This window comes from Diadema antillarum, unplaced genomic scaffold, assembly GCF_040938485.1.
Source record: "Diadema antillarum isolate AM-2024a unplaced genomic scaffold, OU_Dant_1.0 seq00001117_RagTag, whole genome shotgun sequence".
NCBI classification, from domain to species: Eukaryota; Metazoa; Echinodermata; class Echinoidea; order Diadematoida; family Diadematidae; genus Diadema; species Diadema antillarum.
The window spans coordinates 571410-591070 of record NW_027271931.1 but is presented as its reverse complement, the minus strand read 5'-3'; positions in this window follow the sequence as shown (position 1 = coordinate 591070).

The window sequence follows — 19661 nt, the reverse complement described above, 5'->3', positions numbered from 1 at the left end:
TGAACGTGTGCATGCTTGTGTTTTTCACCTTCATCTATACCATAATATTAGATATCATAATTGTTTGTTTGTTTGTTTGTTTTTCTGTTCATCTGGGTATCGATATCAATTATGTATATAATACGAAAAAGACGAGGTGCCCCTAGAAACCTTGTTGCGAATCTTCACACAAACATAAACACACAAAGTAATATGTCAGAATATCTACGCCATGACTTCAAATGATAATAACCAATCTCTGAATGAAAAGAAAAAGATCACTTCACTACAACTGTTGGCATAAAATCATAAGGAAGTGAAATTTTAGGCCAACGACATGGTGAAAATGTGACATCTTTATTTTCCCGGAACACGTTCGAGACAGCAAGGCAGGCGAGAGCAGCATGACAAAACGTGACGAGCGTTTTAGGAGGAGATAGAATTTCCACCGTCGGCATTGGCACTGCTGTCTGAACAGTTTTACATTTTCCCGTTTATGAGCCCTGGCCTCGGAAATCTCTCCCCCCCCCCCCCCATCTCTCCCTCTTTCTGTCTCGGTATTGGAAGATATAATCTCATTCTCCAGAATGTATGGGCTCTATAAACTATATTAATATTTTTCATATATACAGTGTATTAGGAGGATTTTATATCACGTTTAATATCACACACATTTCATAAAACACGCAAACATTTTAGTGGAACACTCTTTTTCGTCGTTGTGATTACTTTTTTTTTTACCATGACAAAAGTGTGCATTGTTTCCTTTTCTTTTTTGTTATGATGTCATTCGTGCATATACTTTATAGCTTATTGTGCTCGATGAATTGTCCTTATCAGATTAATGACAATCAAATTAATAAGTTGTACCGCTTTGGACCATGTTTTTTTTGTGTTTTTTTTTCTTTGATGGAAATAACAAAAACCTATTGAATTGAAATTAGATTGAAAAAAAATGTGGGATGAGGATACGGGTTTTTCTTTTTCTGTCTATAGTCACAAAATGTATTCGATGCCTTCAAGTTATAGTGTATAGTACAGTCGACTGTCTTCACTATAATTACTCATAGACTCTTCTCCCCGAGTCGGGTTGACTCTTCTCCCCGAGTCGGGTTGACTCTTCTCTCCCAGTCAGGTTGACTTTTCTCCCCGAGTCAGGTTGACTCTTCTCTCCCCGAGTCAGGTTGACTCTCATGTTGTCTGAAGCTGGTCCCTTGAACCGACGATTTTGGTATCCTAGTTGGCAAAGAAAAAAATAAGAATGATACGGGAAATGTCAGTAAATATCTAACATTATTGTCTAACAACAACTTTCTCAACACATTCCTATTGAAATAATTATCCTACAGCACCCCGGCCATCCCCTCCCCATTTCTAAAGATTGGAAGAGTCTTCATAGATCCCTTCACACCTCTATATATACGTAGATAGAAAATTGAACGGGCGGTGTTCAAGGAAAACCACAATCCACGGTCAAATTGACTATTATTGAAAGAGTTTAAAGGAACTAAAACTTAAGTTGTCATCATAAACAGAGAAAATGAAATTAAACATTGGCACCGTTCACCGTCACAATAGTCGAAGATAGCTCTTGCAACGTTGATGTCCATCGCCTTTATTATACAGTAAGTCATTATTTTGGTTTGTGCATGAGATTACGCAACTACACATACACACAAACAGAGAGCACACACTTACACACATACGTTATATGCACATACACATAGACATATCACAATATACATACTTTCTATAATGCAGCAAGTGTATAACATGTGATCGAAATTTCTGCCTCTCGCCCTCTGGTACATACCTCTAAAATTTCCCAAATCTTCCCGCAATTCGTCCAGTAATTTAAAGGGGAAATCCAGTCCAAATACAAGTTAGTCTGATAAGAAAGAGTTGAATATTATGAGTTCAACTGTATAATTTTGATCGAAATTGGATGAAGAATAAGGAAGTTATGACATTTTGAAGTTTCGCTATTTTGGGGGGAAACAGTTCTTGAACTGTCAATATGAATATGCCAATGGCAAAGTGAGCGTGTCATTCCCTCATAACTTACAATATAGTTTGTACATAAAATTTTGAAATTTCCAATTTTTTTATTCAAACACAATTATGCCCGTGGCTCAAATCCTCGTATATCTAAATGATCACTATTCTGAAGTTATTAAACCAGGAATAACATCATGTCTCAGACTTCAAAGACAGAAACATTGAATTTTCGTCATTCTTTTTTTTTGTACACGATCAGTGGAAAATTGTGAGGGTATGACATGGTTAGCTCACTCATTTGCATATTCATATCCACTGTACAAGAACTGTTTTGCAGAAATTAGTAAAACTTCAAATGTTATAACTTCCTTAATTTTCATCCGATTTCAGTCAATTTTTTTCCCGTTGAACCTGTAAGATTTTTACTCTTTTTTTATCAAACTAACTTATATTTGGAGTGGAATTCACCTTTAAGTCATTTAATCCTGGTTATGTAACCCTTTATCTACATTGAGCGAACAAGAGAATGCACAGCGATATTCCTTTGTATAATATGAGGTTAAATAAAGGATTCGACATTTTAGTCCTGGAAGAATCTCATTCCGGATAATCTGTATAAAAAGTCAGTGAAATTCATAACTTCGAAAAAAAGTTGGAGCCAAATTAAGCCTCACTCCATTTCGATGCTCCAAAATTCTGTTAGATAAGCAATATCAGGTGCGAAAAGTTATAAAAACAAACAAAAATGAATAGTCCTGCAATAGAGCTCCACCACCTTTGAAGATCACGTGGGGCCGAATTGGGGCAGGTGCATTTCGCTTACGATGCGGACATTCATATAGGGCGAGAGATAGAATAAGATTAAATTGAAAGAAAAATGAAAAGCAAACAGCGAGTTTTACCCAATTGACGTGACTGGGCGATCTTAAGTGCGCCTAACCACGCGCTCTGTAGGAGTTTGACGTTTCCCGGCGGGAATCGGGAATTCTCACGGAGACCAATCAAAAAGTCATTAACACGTTTTCCGTGAAGAATAAACACAGGCAGTGATCTCGCGGACTGAGCACTTAGTACAGAAAAAACTGTCAAACACACGAAACGTCTTGTTTGATATAATCTGAAGACCCTCCGGCGTAATGCAACACCCAAGAGCTGACTGCAGGCACAATTTGAACGCAACGGGAATCATTACTCAAACATACAAACAACAGCCCAACATACTACTCAGGTACCAAGTCATGCGCATTTTTGAAAAATAATTCAAGGAATTCATGTTGTTTGCTCACCTGCTTTTGATAAACTGATCTTCAGTGGTAGGCAGTAGGTTAATCCCCTGGTCTGAGAGAACATTAATCTTCCCGAAATTACCCACACTTTTTCAAGTGTTTTGCGATTGCTTGCGTCTCTGCTTGTTTTAATGATAATAATAATAATAATAATGTCTTACAGTATTTATCCAGGTTAGCCTCTTCAGTGTTGCTATAGCTCTACCAGAGAGCTCTGCCATCATTATTACCCCAGCGTTATCAGGTACCCATTCCTACACTGGGTCGAGAGGGACATGGTGAGTAAAACATCTTGTCCAAGGGCGTGAAGCACTGGGCGGGAATCGAACTCGGGTCCTCCGATTGGGAGTCGGGAGTCTTATCCACTTTCTATTATCCAATGTGCCACAGCGCCCCCATGTGTTTTTGAAGTCGAATCAAAGGATACTACATCCGTATTTTATTCTTGTTTCTGTTAAGACCTTCAGTGCCAGGGACTTTGTACAGCGTGTACAACGCTGTGGGGTTTTATGTGTCAATCAGCATTCAAGCACAGAGGAGTGTTAGGTCATGGAGCTACCAGTAGCTCCATGGTTAGGTGTAGGTCTACCTGAGTTTCCGTCAAAACATGTATGAGTTTCTCTCCGTGGGTAGCCGCTTTGGGCCTATTTTTACCTCCACCTCTTTCCCTCTTTTTCCTTTCAGCTCTCCAAAGAAAAGCGGTAACAATATTTTCAAGAACCACTTTCAATATAATGTGTGGGGTAGAAACGTTCAACTGAAAGAAACGCAAAAGGAGTCGCTTTCATTTCCTGAAGATTTAATACGCAGACTTGTGAGTATCTGGTAAACGTTAGGGGATGGACAAAAAAAAAAACTCACTTTCATTATCCTCGCAAGAATCTTGTTATTATTTAAGTTTAACCTTTGTCTGGAAAGGCTCGTGTTTGTTGGCTCCTTTCCCATTTACTGTTCAAAATTAGCATAAACATAACCCTTTGTCAATATTATGTACAGACGGTACATAGTAGGATCTCTCGAATACGTCCTTTCTTACCGTCTACCCTTAATTGCGTTAGCAGAACTCATTAAGAGCTGGAATTCATACAAGACGAACTTCACAGCCTCAAAGCCAGGTTAGACGAAGCCTGATAGCGTATATTGTCCTTCCGAATGAAAAACACTATGCACTTTACACAAGAACAGTAATCCCAAATCCTTTAGATCAATCATCATGACCTTTTGTTTTTACTAATAGTTCCTTTTTATACTTTTTGTTTCGTTGAGATTGTAAAAGTGCAGTGCGCTGTGTATAATTTTCGTACTGTTTGTACTCGTTCATATAGGGTATAACAAGTATGTGCGTTGGTCATTAAAACTGCAAGGTCATATTTTGTTTTAAATCATTTGCTCAAGAGAGGGGGGGGGGAGGGAGGGTAGATAGAAAGAGGAGAGTGACGGGGAGGGATAGATTCTTGGCGAATCCTGCCACGATGCTTTCGTTGTATTTTTTTTTTCTCCCAAGAGACACTATGCAGAAACAGTGAGTTTCGCCCATCGCTCTATTTTTCCTTTTTTCATTCAGTGTTGCCTTCAAAGAGGAACATAATCCAGTCCAAATAATGGTTAATCTGATAAAATAAAGATTAAAATCTTATGAGTTCAATGATAAAGATTTGACTGAAATAAGATGAAAAATAAGGAGTTTATATGACATTTTGAAGTTTTGCTAATTTCTGCAAAACATTCTTTGTACAGTGGATATGGATACGCAAATGAGTGAGCTAACCATGTCATACAAAAATTCAATATTTCTGTCATTGAAGTCTGAAACGTGATGTTATTCCTGGTTGAATAACTTCAGGATAGTAATCATTTAGTTATACCAGGATTCGAGCCTCGGGCATGTAATTGCGTTGGAATGAAAAACTGGAAATTTCAAGATTGTATGTACAAACTATATGGTAAGTTGTGAGGGAATGACACGCTCATAATGCCATTTGCATATTCATATTGACCGTTCAAGAACTGTTTCCTGAAAAATTAGCGCATCTTCAAAATGTCATAACTTCCTTATTTTTTCACCCGATTTCGATCAAAATTTTACCATTGAACTCGAAATATTTTACTCTTTCTTATCGGACTATACATTTGGACTGGATTTCCCCTTTAAGAGATGATGGGTGACTTGGACAAAAATATCAGAAATAGATAGCACAATAGGATAAACACAGGTGTTACTCGAGTTAGGAACCTTTATGCTGGTCTTCGTGGAGAAGTTTTGAAGCTATAGTTTCGACGGCACCCCACCTGCACTTCATCCGTTTCTGACCCGTTTATTGAGTAGTTTTATCCATCGTCAAAACTCTTTAGGGAGAGAAATAATGGGATGTGGTCCATGCTGTTTTTATGATTCAGAGGTGACCCCTGATCGTCAATCGTCATGATTCTAGACTCGTCGAGTATGTCCGTTACTTCTTCTATTTTTTTACTTTACTAGGTCACAAGGTAGAAATTTTACTCAAGATGAAACAGATGGGGGGGGGGGGGAGGAATTTTGATAGAGAAACTGCACACACTTTTTAAAAAGTTTTCATCTAAACGCTCAATTTTTATTGCAACTGATTGACAAATTACCCTTCATCGACTTAAAAAAAAAAAAAAAACAAAAAAAAAACGTCTCGACGGAAGAATTTCATGAATATGAATAATTACGCAGATATACCCGCTCTATTTTCGATAGTTAGATGAAAGAACAAAGAATAAGTTAGGAATTCATTGTAGCATCATGCACTTGTCCCTCCCCTGCCCCTCCTCTCCTCCGCCTCCTCGTACATCCTTCACCTGTCATTTATTGGCGGGAGTTTAGTCTACCCACCACGTTCCAACAAGGCAGCCGAAATTTTATCGCCCTCTGTTCGACGTCACTCGTGGATGTCATCGCCCCTCCCGCGGCGACAATCAAACTTTCCGACCTCAGAGGGAGCCGCTCTTGACCCGAAATGGCGTGTGCCCGAAGGTCAAGACCGTGAACGACAGCATTAACGACTTAGTTTCCTGTGGCGACACAATCTTTCTGCTGTTGCTGTTGACTTTCCAGCCACGTGATAATATTCGTTGTAATTGAATACAAGTTCTATTTTCAATTCAACTTCCGTTCTTCAACTGATTTATGGCAATATCCATGTCTCATTTTGATGGCATTTTGTTTCTCTTGTATTCATTTTAAGCCGGCATTTCTACATCATTTCTGGTTTTTTTTTTACAAGACTTTCACTATAATTACGTAGCAATAAATTGTAATTCCCACCATTGCAAATTTGGGAGCAGATTCAATTTTGATACTGTTCATAATGTGAGCGATTCCGGTAATGTAAGGGCAGAGTTGGCCACTGTCATATTAGTAGTAGCAGTGGTCGTAGTACTAGTAGGTCTAATATCATACTGTAGCAATAGTAGTAGTAGGAGAAGTAATAGTAGTAGCAATAGTAGTACAAGTAGTAGTTGCGGTAGTATTTAGTAGTAGAATGAGGAGGAGAAATCAGAAAGGATCTCTTAAACGTAATGGTACAAGTTGAAGGGATAGCAATAATAGTGATAGTAGTAGTAGAGGTATAGGGGCAATATTTCATGGATTTGGGGTAGTTTGGGGTTTTGTTTTGCTTTGTTGTTGTTGTTTATTCCCCCTCTAGAGCAACCACATCTGGTGACCACATGCCCGAGTGATGGCGTCCTTCCGACCCGAAACTCATCATGAATGTGACCCGGAGTGAACTCATTTTCTCTCAGACCGATCTACTGTACAGCGATGACGATTCTTGTGTTATCATTTGCCCCGTTGGGTATTGATTGTCGGGAACGGTGGAGATGGGAAATCTAAATTTTAACCCCCCCCCCCCCCATGAAATAAATGTGACAGTTCTCCTGTACATGTCCTCCAGATGACCCCACAATTCTTCCTTGTACTCATTATACTTCATCAGTGAAATAAAAGTGTAGTCAAATTTCAAAATTGCTATTAATACCAGGATTCCTGCTACTATTACATCTACAATACTACTTTTGGTACTGATCATGATCATAAAAATCATAGCGATGATAATGCTAACAAAGGGTAATACTGACTATGATCGAAAAGATAGTATTGATAGTCAATACTACCTGTTGCTTAAATATTATAGACAAAAATCTATAGGAAGGGACGTAAGCGTGTAAATATCGAAGAAATTTTGCCCAAGAAAAGGAACGCTGAAAAAGAAAGAAACTGTAAAAAGATTAAAACACACACACACACACACACGGAAAAACTGTTTGACAATATCAACTTTATAGGTGCTATCATTATAAGCATATTGCCATTCAACTTCCAAGCTACTGTACATTATAATGTCTTGATTTTTCAGCCTGAATTTAAAGGAGACTCAAAACTTCTTTTCAGCATCTGTTTGAGTCTTTGCTTCATCTTTTTTTTTTTCCACCGAAGCTTGAGCTATTTCAAGCTTTGACTGCATGGGATGAGATAGGGATCTATAGGAGAAACCATTAAAAACCCATGGGCCCACAGCTGCCCCACTTTCGCAAAACATGTTTACCTTTCTCATCAGCAAGCCCATGCCATAACATTCATTTCCTCAAATTTCCTTACATCATCCGCTCAATTCTGTGCCGTTTTCACCATGACGGTCCTTAGAGGTCTAAAGAGCAATTCTACTTCATGTTGATCAAACTGGCAAGAGTAAATAAGAACAATAACAAAAGAACCAAGATGCAAAATTATAAAGCAACCCAAAACAAAACAAACCATCAATATCAACAAGTCATCAATATCGGAAATAAAACAACAATGTCATGTAACATGTGACCCTGCACCACAAAACAAACAAAAAGTCGCCAGACATGAAGTTTTAGTTAAGACCATATTCTGAAAGAGCAGACTTTAACCTTTAAAATGATGTATAACTCAAATCAAATAGACTCTCCTAACCTATCTAAATATTGCAAAGAAAGCACACTAACTCAGGAAAAGTGTGAACTGAGAAAAGAGGCTCTGAAGTACAGTGTCTGTTCAAGCGCTTAATCTTTACCAAACCGTGCTGGCTGTGTGATGAATGGGACAAAAAACAGGAAGTAAACCACCTGAGTAAGTGGTTATATCAGATTAAACTGAAATTAAGCCTGCCTCATTAACACATTCTGTCCATGATTAATGCCAACTTTCAAAGCAGTAGCACTATCCTTTCAAAAGTTATTAGAGTTGAAAGTGAAGAGTGTGTACAAGGTTTTTCAGAAATGAAAAAGGGACTCTAAAGACACACCTAATCACACTATTCTACCAAAAATGTTCGAGGTAAACTGCTAAAAAACACATTTTCCCGCCCGTTTTATGACCCCAAAATTTAGCATAACGTAAAAGAAGACTTGCTCTTTCAGAAAATATGAAAAACTTAAGATCGACTATAGGTTGACCCATTTCACTTACTTTTAGTCCTCACGAAAAATCAGTGTGTGCAACTTTTTGTTCGTTTTGTGATGCACGGTCACTTATTATACTTTCACATACTGATTTATCAAACTCAATATATGAACACGAAAATGTGCACCTGATTTGATCTTTGTTGATATTCTATGTGTTAACAAGTCAATAAAGTACCATGTGGAGTTTAACCCCATGACAGCGATGTAAAGGCTGCTATGCGGCTTCTTTTGACCCTGACTTTGACTCGACTCTCAAATCTGGCTCGCAAAAGCAAGACGAGTTTAAGTGAACACGAAAATCGATAACGCCATAATGTAGGCATCAATATAGTAAATGATAAAGAAATTAAATGTAGGGAGAATTCCACATGTTTCAAATTTTTGTAGCATAATCATTAACAATGTTATACACAAATCTAAAACATGCGATATGAGAGAGAGAGAGCACTTGACTTACCATCTTCAGACGGGGTGAAGAGAAATAGCAACCTTTATTATTACATATAAATTCAATTCAATTCAATTCAATTCAGTTCAGTTCAATTCAATTCAATTCAATTCAATTCAATTCAATTCAATTCAATTCAATTCAGTTCAGTTCAATTCAATTCAATTCAATTCAATTCAATTCAGTTCAACTCAATTTATTTAGTTTCATTCTTTTTTCCAACAAAACATATTATCAGGAATCATATCATAGGCATACTTATACATTCAATTATTGTGCAAAGGATAAATGATATAGTTAACAAATAAAGATATACATGCATTCAGGCAAAATACAAAGGTAATGCTTATAGAGAGAAAAAAAGAACTCAGGGGTCCAGTAAAAAGCATGCTTGTATAACGTCAGTATCAAGTTGAAGGAAGTAATGTGCACCTTTAATACGTAGCATTTAAGCCCACTCCCAAGGTATTATTTCCAAGGTCTGATAACATGAAAGTTTGTGGAATTCTCCTCAGTATAATTATGTCCATATTTTGATCCACTCCTGTGACGTCACGAATTGCTCTGACATTGTATATCTCTGAATCACTGAACTAAATCTTCATGACTATTCAAACTTCTTAGATGCTGTGTCCTTCCAACATTCTGCACTCATTATCAGCTTCACGCTGAACTCCTGGATACTATTAACTATTAAACTTGCTGTGATCATATATTTCCCCTGAAATCAACATTTGAATGGGATTTATGAGAAATTTAATCAATTCAATCAGTATAATTTGCTTATAATGACTTGACACTTTAAACTTTTTCTTGCTCTCTCTTGCCAATGTCCGACAGGACAAGTAGGCACCACACATGCATTTCTTCTTTCCCCCTCATGTTCCCATGCTCTCTTTGTAAATACCCCCCCCCCCCCCAACTCCTATCAAGTGTCATTTAAACTATTTGCAAGCATATATAGATTGTGTGCACGGGGGTTGCAACGATTCTCAAGCTTTGAGCTTATGTTGCAATTCCTTTGCGTGTTCATTACCTTGAATAATGTAGCTCTCTTAGTGGAGTTGTATACTATCCTGTAACTGCTTCTTATCAATGTATACTTATTGTATATATTCTGTCTTGGCTATATGAGATGTACTTGCATACATTTGTATGCATTCCTATTTTGTGAACACGCATGAAATCTTGAATAAATAAATAAATAAATAAATTGGATTCAAGCATGTTTGGTATAGACCCCCTTTAAATCTTTGATTCTTTGTAAGGGAGAAAGTGTGATAAGGCGGATGTTTTTGCCAATGAAATGCTTCAGTTTTGAAATATTAATGGGGAATTTGTTATCGAGATGAATTCCCAGTTTGTACCTGTCTTTTCTGCAGACAAACCTATTGTTATTTCTAGGTGACGCTGAATAAAAAGAAAAACAAAACAAACGGAATGAGTCATTTCACAGTGGGCCGATACCTTTTGAACTTTAGAACTGCAAGTAACAACATCGCGCTGTCCCCTTCAAAGGAATATTCAAACTTCGGCGACTTAAAAAAAAACCCCAAAACAATGACGACCCACTATATGTATTATGTAAGTGCAAGTCACACACTTCGCAAATAGCATTGGCAGCAATGAAGTGTTCCCCATGCATGTCATTTTATGTCGACTAGATTTTGGGACAATCCTCTTAATCATTCTTGATAATGTAACATGGTGTGTGATACCAGAAATGAGAAGTTAGATCAGAGTCGTCTTCTTAACCATTTTTATTTAAGACTTTAAAAAGATAAACCAACAATTATGTTTAAAACATGATACCATCCAGGCCTGCTTAAACATGGCGTATATTGAAGATGCATTCTTTGAGCAATGTTGTAAGCCTGTGTTTTTCTAGTTTTAATATTTAAATATTATCACTATTACTTTTTCTTTTTTCAGACGCATGAATATTTGTCTCTTTCATGCGACGTCGCACGTGACAGAGGTTTCCTGCGATGAAAGTGGATGACACGCGGCTCTACGAACTCCGTAATGATACTCGCCAGCGCAGCAGAGGTAGCACTTTGCGGGCGTGTTGCCAGTCGGGACGGGGGAGCTTCGGCTGCCTCCTCTCATCCCGCCAGGGGTCGCGTGGAGGGGGCGAGCCGTGTCACTTGGGAGCGCCTTGGGGAATATTTTGTCTGGAAATGAAGTGAAATGGCTGTCTTGATGTTGGTGGCCAGTTAAGGTTTATCTGCCACCTTCCTAGCGCCACCGGAGACGATGACAAACAACAACATTTCTGGAAGGAATTCAGAAAGAGAGAGAGAAAAAAAGAAAGAATGTTTTTGTGTATACATATAGAGAGGAGCTACATTCGTTTTATTTCGTCCAACGTCGTCAGAGAAGGAAAAAAATATAAAGGGCATGCATTGCATTTATAGAAAGGGGTGGTAGTATTGGTTGAGATGGGGGATTTAGATTTTAACTTTTTATGAGATAACGAGAAACCACTTATGATATATCAAAAAGCATACGATTCTAAGAGGAATTCAAAGTTCATTTGATGAAAATTGGTTTTGAAATGGCTGAGATATCAAAAAAGGTGAAACAAAGTTGTCCTATGATAGTGAAAGATACATGAGTGCTTTCGTTTATGCTATTAGGACCACTTTGTCTTTGGATATCTCAGCCATTGCAAAACCCATTTTAAAATAAACTTTGAATTCCTTTGAGAATGGTATGCCCTTTAATTTTCATAAGAGGTTTCTCATAGTCTCACAAAAAAAGGAAACCTGAATATACCATTCCTTGTTCACCTTCCCCCCCCCCCCCTTCCTCCATGTACCTACTCCCATGAACTTCCTCCTCCTCCCTCCTGTTTCTACCCTCCGTCCTATGCCGTTTAAAGCTCCATGTTGATGATTTTGTTTCTCTGTCAGTCTTTCCGACAGAAATGTTCGCTTCTGTATTTTTTCATCTCTTTCAAAATGATTTAACTATGCGTTTCATACCATAAATTTGCATTTAAAGGACCTGTACAGTTCTGGTTGCGGTGAAGATTTAGCTTTTAAAGTTTTGCGAGATATTCAGAAACCACTTTATGAATGTTAAAGAGCATACAATTCTAAGGGGAATCAAAAGTTTATTTGATGAAAATCGGTTTTGAAATGGCTGAGATATCCATAAACAAGGTGAAACAAAGAGATCCTAATAACAGGCGTGGCCTGTCGCCTTTTACTATTATCACTTTTTGGGGGGATATCTCAGCCATTTGAAAACCAATTTTCATCAAATAAACGTTGAATCCTTCTTAAAATCACATGCTCTTTCATATTCATAAGAGGTTTCTCATTATCTCACTTAGGAATGTTATAAACCTGAATCCCCACCTCAACCAGTACTGTATTAAAATATTACCATTTCGGCCCTTTTGGCAATAACCTTTTTTTTTCTGTGTTGGTTGTGTTGTTGTGTTGGTTATAAAGCCCCTGAAAGCATTCTTCAAATGTGATGTGTGAAGATCCATGAATATCCGTTCTCTTTGATAAAACGTTGATAGTTTTAAAGCAGCAAAATCATTAAGGCAATATTGAGGACATCTCTTTTTTGTCACTGTTTTTGCTGTATAGAGCGTTTTCCATTGCTTTCCATTTTGAGGTTCCAAAGAGAGGGGAGATGGTCTAGCATGATTCAATAGCGCCCACTGTAGTTGTAACTCAGAAAGTAGTTAGGACGGCCCCTACAGAAAAGGACTCTGTTATAGACATAGGCTACGGTTCACAAATTAATCATACCGAATAGAATAGGTATAGTGAACTGATGCGCGTTGGTAGAAGACTCAAATCTTGTCGAACGGCTGACTATAGTTTTTCGACCTATTCTAGTTCTAACACAAGTTTTAAATTAAATTTGAAAATGAATTTGACGTTCAAAGTTAATCAGCACGCAAGCGATTGTATCCACACCTTCCAGTCATTAAATTTTCTAATGACACACTTTGTCGTATGCGTTAACCGTTAAGGTTGACCATGGGTCTTATTAGTTATTACACGTTGACATTCTGTAACGCAACGGGATAACACTTTCCCGAGTTCGGCAATTCTACGCTCCGCAAGTGAGTGATGATGTCACAGTGATGTTGAATCAGCTGCTCGCGCGCATATCGCGCACGCAGCATGTCCCCCCACGTTTGACTAGTAATACGTAATTCGGAGCAATTGAGTTGTTGGTGGTATTGTCAATCTTCCCATTAAATCGAATATGATGTTTGAATGGCAAGCGTGGTGTCAAAATAGCCGGTAATCTTCTCTTCTCAGTCCAGTTTGAGTGACCGACTGCTGACCCCAACGTCCAAGAAGTGATGTGATTTTAGGACACTAGCTGCCCACGCACCCCGCGTTACCATCTGTACCGACGGCTGCGGGCGCAGCTCCAATCCACTCCGAACTTCTCTGTCCATGCACGCAATGCTCACTACGAAGCACTATTGCTTTAAAACACAATAACCACCATCGGACAAACTCTTCGATTCATTGTAGTAACTTCCCGTGGACCTTTTTGGCTAATATTTCGCATTTTCGTCATCATCTCACTGAAATTGTGTTATTACAGCGTCATTTCACACATTTCTTTTTGGGTACATTTTGAAGCAATAATCGACAGTTCTGCAGGCACACAAGAATTATATGTTTTCACTTTAAACTATTATGATTGGCATATTTTAAGGGAGTTCGCCTATATACAAGGATAAGAAGCCTCGAAATCCCACATGAGGACTTTGTGTTTCGACAGAAGTCAGCAGATACGTTTCAGACGGAAAATTCGGGCTAAATATGACAGCCCAATTACCCTTGACCCGCTTCGGCGGCGGAAATAAACACTCAGACTGTCCGCGGGGCTCACATTCGAATTTAGAGACTTGTTACACACAGAGGGAGAGAGGGAGACATTTGATTCGCTGAAAGACAGCCGTGACGAAATGAAAAGCCGAATTTAATGTCTCTTTTCTTTCCACCTCACAGGTATATATTTGTTCGCTGCGAGGCAGAGGATTTACAGGCTTTAGAAGTAGTCTCCTGATTTTTTCCCTCTTTTATCATAATTATATCCAGTGAGTGAAATGCTCAGCTATTATGACAGAGAGAAAGAAAAAAAGTGAGAGAGAAAAAAAGAATAAAGTGTGAAATTCGAAATTTTCCCTCTTGTGCCTTGTCTACTGCCACATTTTGAACGCAATGCCTTCGAATAACATTACCTGAATGATGTTTGAATTCGTGACGTGTTATTTCTGTAAATAGATCCATGTGTCCTTAGGGTGCAGAACATATACATGATTTCTCTCACTCTTGAATTATATTTCTTTTTGTTAAATCATGTTGGGGGGTGGTTCTTCCCTCAGGACATACGACCTACCATTATGATAAAAATTGGAAAGTGGCACTCATGCAGAAGAGCACTAACGACGCGAATGAACAGATTAAAAGTACAGTTGTACCAAAAAAAAAATGATAATATGAAGTGAAATATTGTAGAGGAAACTAGGTGATTCTATACGGGGAAATACAAAGACACACACTGAAGACACAAACTGACAGACCAAAAGACAGTTTGGGACAGAGAGAGAGAGATAGACAAAGATATTGATAACATTGATGCATGAACAGTGCAAGTATAACTGACAAACAACAAGACAAACGGGGACAAAGACAGACAGACAAACAGAGATAGTTTATATAGTTAATATTGATTTGAAAGATATAGATAGATAGATCGATAGAAAGACGGATATGTATATATAGATAGAGAGATAGATAGAAATATAGAGAGATGGAGAGAGATAGATATAATGATATAGATAGATAGAAAGATAGATAGATAGATAGATGGATAGATAGAGATAGATAGATAGAAAGATAGATAGATAGATTGATAGATAGAGAGATAGATAGATTGATAGAGAGATAGATAGATAGAAAGATAGATAGATAGATAGATTGATTGATAGATAGAGAGATAGAAAGATAAAACAAAAGCAATCAAACAAGCAAAGAAACTAAACACCGTGCGTTTGCCATCAGTTTCTGGTGGAAGAACTGAGGTAAAAGTGGTGGATATCGATACCTTTTCAAGGTTATGCCCGATCACTGCTGACACTACAGTCAACCAGGACGTACTAAATGAACCGAGACATATATTATATCAAGCGTCTGCACAACGAAAATGAAAATTATGCGAGCAGCGAACTTGCCTAACACATTTACGTCACTTCACTTCACGTCACAGGGGCCACTTTCTTTGTAACGCTACAGCATCCCGGCAGACGATGAACTTTGATTTCATTTTTTTCCACAGCACAGTGAGCTATAGAACCAGAACGAAAACAACAACGCGACCACTGCGTTATACCGCCAATAAGACATTGTGAAAAGGATTTATGGACATTAACCTCATGAATGACAGTAACTGCTTATTATCAGTTACAAGTCAATGTGAATGTTGGTTGCATTTTATGAGAATATCGCGTGTGATGCTGGTTTTCTGTTGTGGGCAGTTTTTACTCTATGTTCCAGTGCTCGACAGTTGTCGTTGTTGTTGATTATTTTTGCCATTATTTTCTTATTCATTCTAGAGGCTTGATTTATTTAGGTTCTTGAAATGGAATGAGACAGAAACTGAATTCAAGGATTTCTGCGTTCAACAAGAGGGAAGGAGATTTTGAATTTCGTGGGCATTGTAAAAAAAAGTAAATGAACAGTGGTCTTTTGATTATACATAGTCACCTCTTTCATGGCCGCGACTGACACACATCTTGTGTAAAATACAACATCGCAGGGCATGACTGATTAGATCAACCGGTTACAATTACGTCTCTTGTGACAATGTTTGTATGCTAAATTCAAAATCAAAATGCTAATCAATAATCTGAATAATCTACATAAAGTAAAAAAAAAAACATCTTTTCGATAGCTCGGTTCTCTTCTATATCATCTGTTCTTATTCTTCCCAATCCACTCTTTTCTTCCTATTCTGCATGATAAGATTTTGTTTTAAGAGGAACGTGGACAAGTTTAGTGGATCAATATTGGTTTCGATTTATTTCCAATTTTATGAATATTAAGTTGTTATTTTAATCAGAATGTAACATGAAAATACTTCAATTTTTAACGTGGCAATCGTGAACATTTTTAAATTCAGCAAAGATTACTCCAGTTGAGTATGTCTCCGTTTACTACGTGCGGTTTCTTTACATGTGACATAGGCCCAAATCGAATAAAGAAAAAAATATATTCTCCAAAGCAATTTAATATTACGGAAGAGAAGTTGTGAGTTGCGAGGACGTGTTATTGGCTCGCAAGGTAAACTTGCTGGGCAGTTTTTAACATTTTATGACAACATCGTGTAAACGTATCCTATAAGTTATGGACCATTAGCGACGAAATTGGCTAATTTGGTTTCTCGCTTCGAGGAAGTACCATCATCCAAAGCTTGGGATTTAAAAAAAAAATCAAGAGAATACTATGGGTAGATGGCCTTCCCGTAGAATTAGCAACTTTAGAGGTGGCAGACATTCTTTAAACTATAGGCCTATTCTATTTTGCTATAGCTGGCCCTTCTAATGTCCACCATTAATTTTTTACCCTATCCGAAAGACGACATCTTGAATGTGATTAGTATGCAAGTTTTGGAGGTCATGCTAGCCCGGGGCTGTTCACTGAAAACAAACAAACACACACAAACAAACAAACAAACAAACAAACAAACAAACAACAAACGAACAAAGAGGTTGAACTGGTGATGTTCCATAGCACTTGGTAAGCATTTCATTCTTTTTCCTTATGTTGTCGCAAGAGAACATTACAACCACTGTGGCTGGATTTAAAGCAGAAAGAAAGAACAAATCAGAAAGGCATGTGCTGCAATCAAAACATTACGTATCATGTCGATGTTCAATCAAAGGAGATTGAATACAAATGTTTCCTTCTTTTTTTTTCCTTTTTCTCCTTTTGAGGGGGAAGGGGGTGGGTAGGAACTCGTTTTGTAATCACTCCATAACTAGAATGAGCAATATTGATAAAGTTAATCTTAAGGTATACATCCTGAATTATTACATCTTAAATGTGTAGGCCTACTCTGCTCGTGTAGGTATAATGTTTGTGATGTTAGTAATGCAATTATGTTAATAATTTAACCGACTTGCGAAAAGTGGTATAGTAAACATTGAAGAGACTATACCGTGAGTAGATGCTATGATTATTATCATTATTATCATGATCCTTATCCTGAGGGCCTAGCTCTTTCAATGTATCATTGCCCAAGCGTTGTCAGGTGCCCCACTCCATCCGGGTGCTGTTCTTTATTCCGAAGGTTCGCTATTCCGAAGGTTCGTTATTCCGAAGGGTCGTTAATCCGAAACACGCAAATTCCCTATACCTACAGGTTCGTTAATCCGAAAATGAAAAAGGGTTCGTTAATCCGAAAATTTGTGGCGTTATTCCGAAGGTTCGTTATTCCGAAGATTGGTCAATCCGAAAATGAAATTCGGAACAACGAACCTTCGGAATAACGAATCTTAGGAATAAAGAGCCTTCGGAATATCGAACCTTCGGAATAACGAGCTGTTAACCGTACCACTATAACACGCAGTTAATATCACTCTAAGAAAAAGTGGTTCAATTTTGCACCTTTACCAGTGTCACACTGGGCGCACCTTTCGAAAACAAACAAACGAACAAACAAACAAACAAACTGTATGAATCTCTATAGGGTGCCTGTTATGTGTGTTTCTTTGAACACGTTTCGTCATCTTCAGGAATTTAGCAAGCATTGTTCTATAACCTCGTTAAGAATGCTGATAATCAACATTACTATGAAGGAAATCATAGACGCAAAACACCCTGGCGGTTGCACTGCATGTGGCCAAGAGTGGCGCCCTAAACTCACAGTGGCGAGACTAATCATACTTTCTCAAGAATATTGAAGTAGGTCAACGACTGCACGCCTCATCAAGCTGCATTAGGTCAGATTACGAGCCAACAGGTCCTTCGTGTGCGGCGCATCTCGTTAAGGCTCGTTATACACGGCTTTATTTTTGGCGCGGAGGTCAGACGACAGTTAATAAACATTGCTGCCTCCTATAAAGGATGTAGGCCTATAGCCGATGTTTGACCTCCTGTAACCTTTGATGTCTTCAAGAAAACGCTGTAACCGGACATTCGGAGACGCAATGTGACATGAATGGGCTGCATTCAGCGCACTAAATGGCGTGGTTTATTGTTAGTATCACTCAACTATTAAACGGCTGTGGATCATCATCGTAATTACGGTCGTGATTATATCGCAGTAAATGCAGCGCAGTCATAAGCAGACATGTTCGTATGTTTGGGTGCGCGCGGGGAAGGGGTGGGGTGGAGGTGAAAATGTTGGCTGACGGGGAGGTCAACAATTAAATCCTTTTCACCGGCATGCACTTTTGTGCACTCGGCTGGACAGAACTGAAGCTTTATTTGCCGCGTCTTCTTTTCCTAATTTCGTTTCACAATAATTATAGAACTAATTCTGCGCTATTAATATCTCCTTTCATATATTCCATCTGGCGGTACGAGCATAGATCACTTCAGCTGGAATACGTCTTGTTATCGACGTTCATGTTTTGCTCTGTAATGGCCATTTTCCAAGAGAAGAATGTATAAAGGCACATTGTCTCAGTCCTTTATATTTTACAAACAAAAACAACTACATAACATTATATGATAAAAAAAAGTGTCGAGCCCTGCTCAACGACAAAGATAATAATGACAACGATAACATCCACTTTGTAACAATTACTACTATATACTACTACTACTTATACTACTACTACTTTTACTACTACTACTACTTCAAAACATAACACAACAACAACAACAACAAAAATAACAACAAAAACAAAAAACAACAACAACAACAACAACAACAACAACAACAACAAAACTGACCTTTACCTGGCTGCCCGAAGGGGTTACTTTTCGTTATTGTTGTTGCTGATGTTTAACACCTTGTTGTTGTTATTGCTGCTGCTGCTGCTGCTGCTGTTGTGGGTGTTGGGGAGACGGAATGGCATCTGGGTAATACATGCAATCTTGTCGTGAGGGGAAAAAGTTACTTTGCTTTGATAATGAAATGTCAAATGTGGCGAATTTTTTTGTTGGTTTTCCATGTCCTCTAGCTCTTCGTGGGCGAGCAGGCGTAGGCCTAGTTGTGTTACAGTTTGAGAAAATGTTTTGCCATCAAGCCATAAAATCTTTGTTGTTTCGCAATGCAGAATTTGACAGGGAAGACATGGTGATGATGAAACCACAGGAAAAAAAAAACCATGATGATCTCTGCGATAATCTAAATCTAATGGAGGGTGGGAGTGTGGCAATGACGTCACCACCTCATTTACGTCACGGATTTTAAACAATCTAAATATTCAGTATAATCATGTGAATTTCTACAATCATGTGAAAATCGCCTAACTTCCCTATTCTTTATCTGATTTC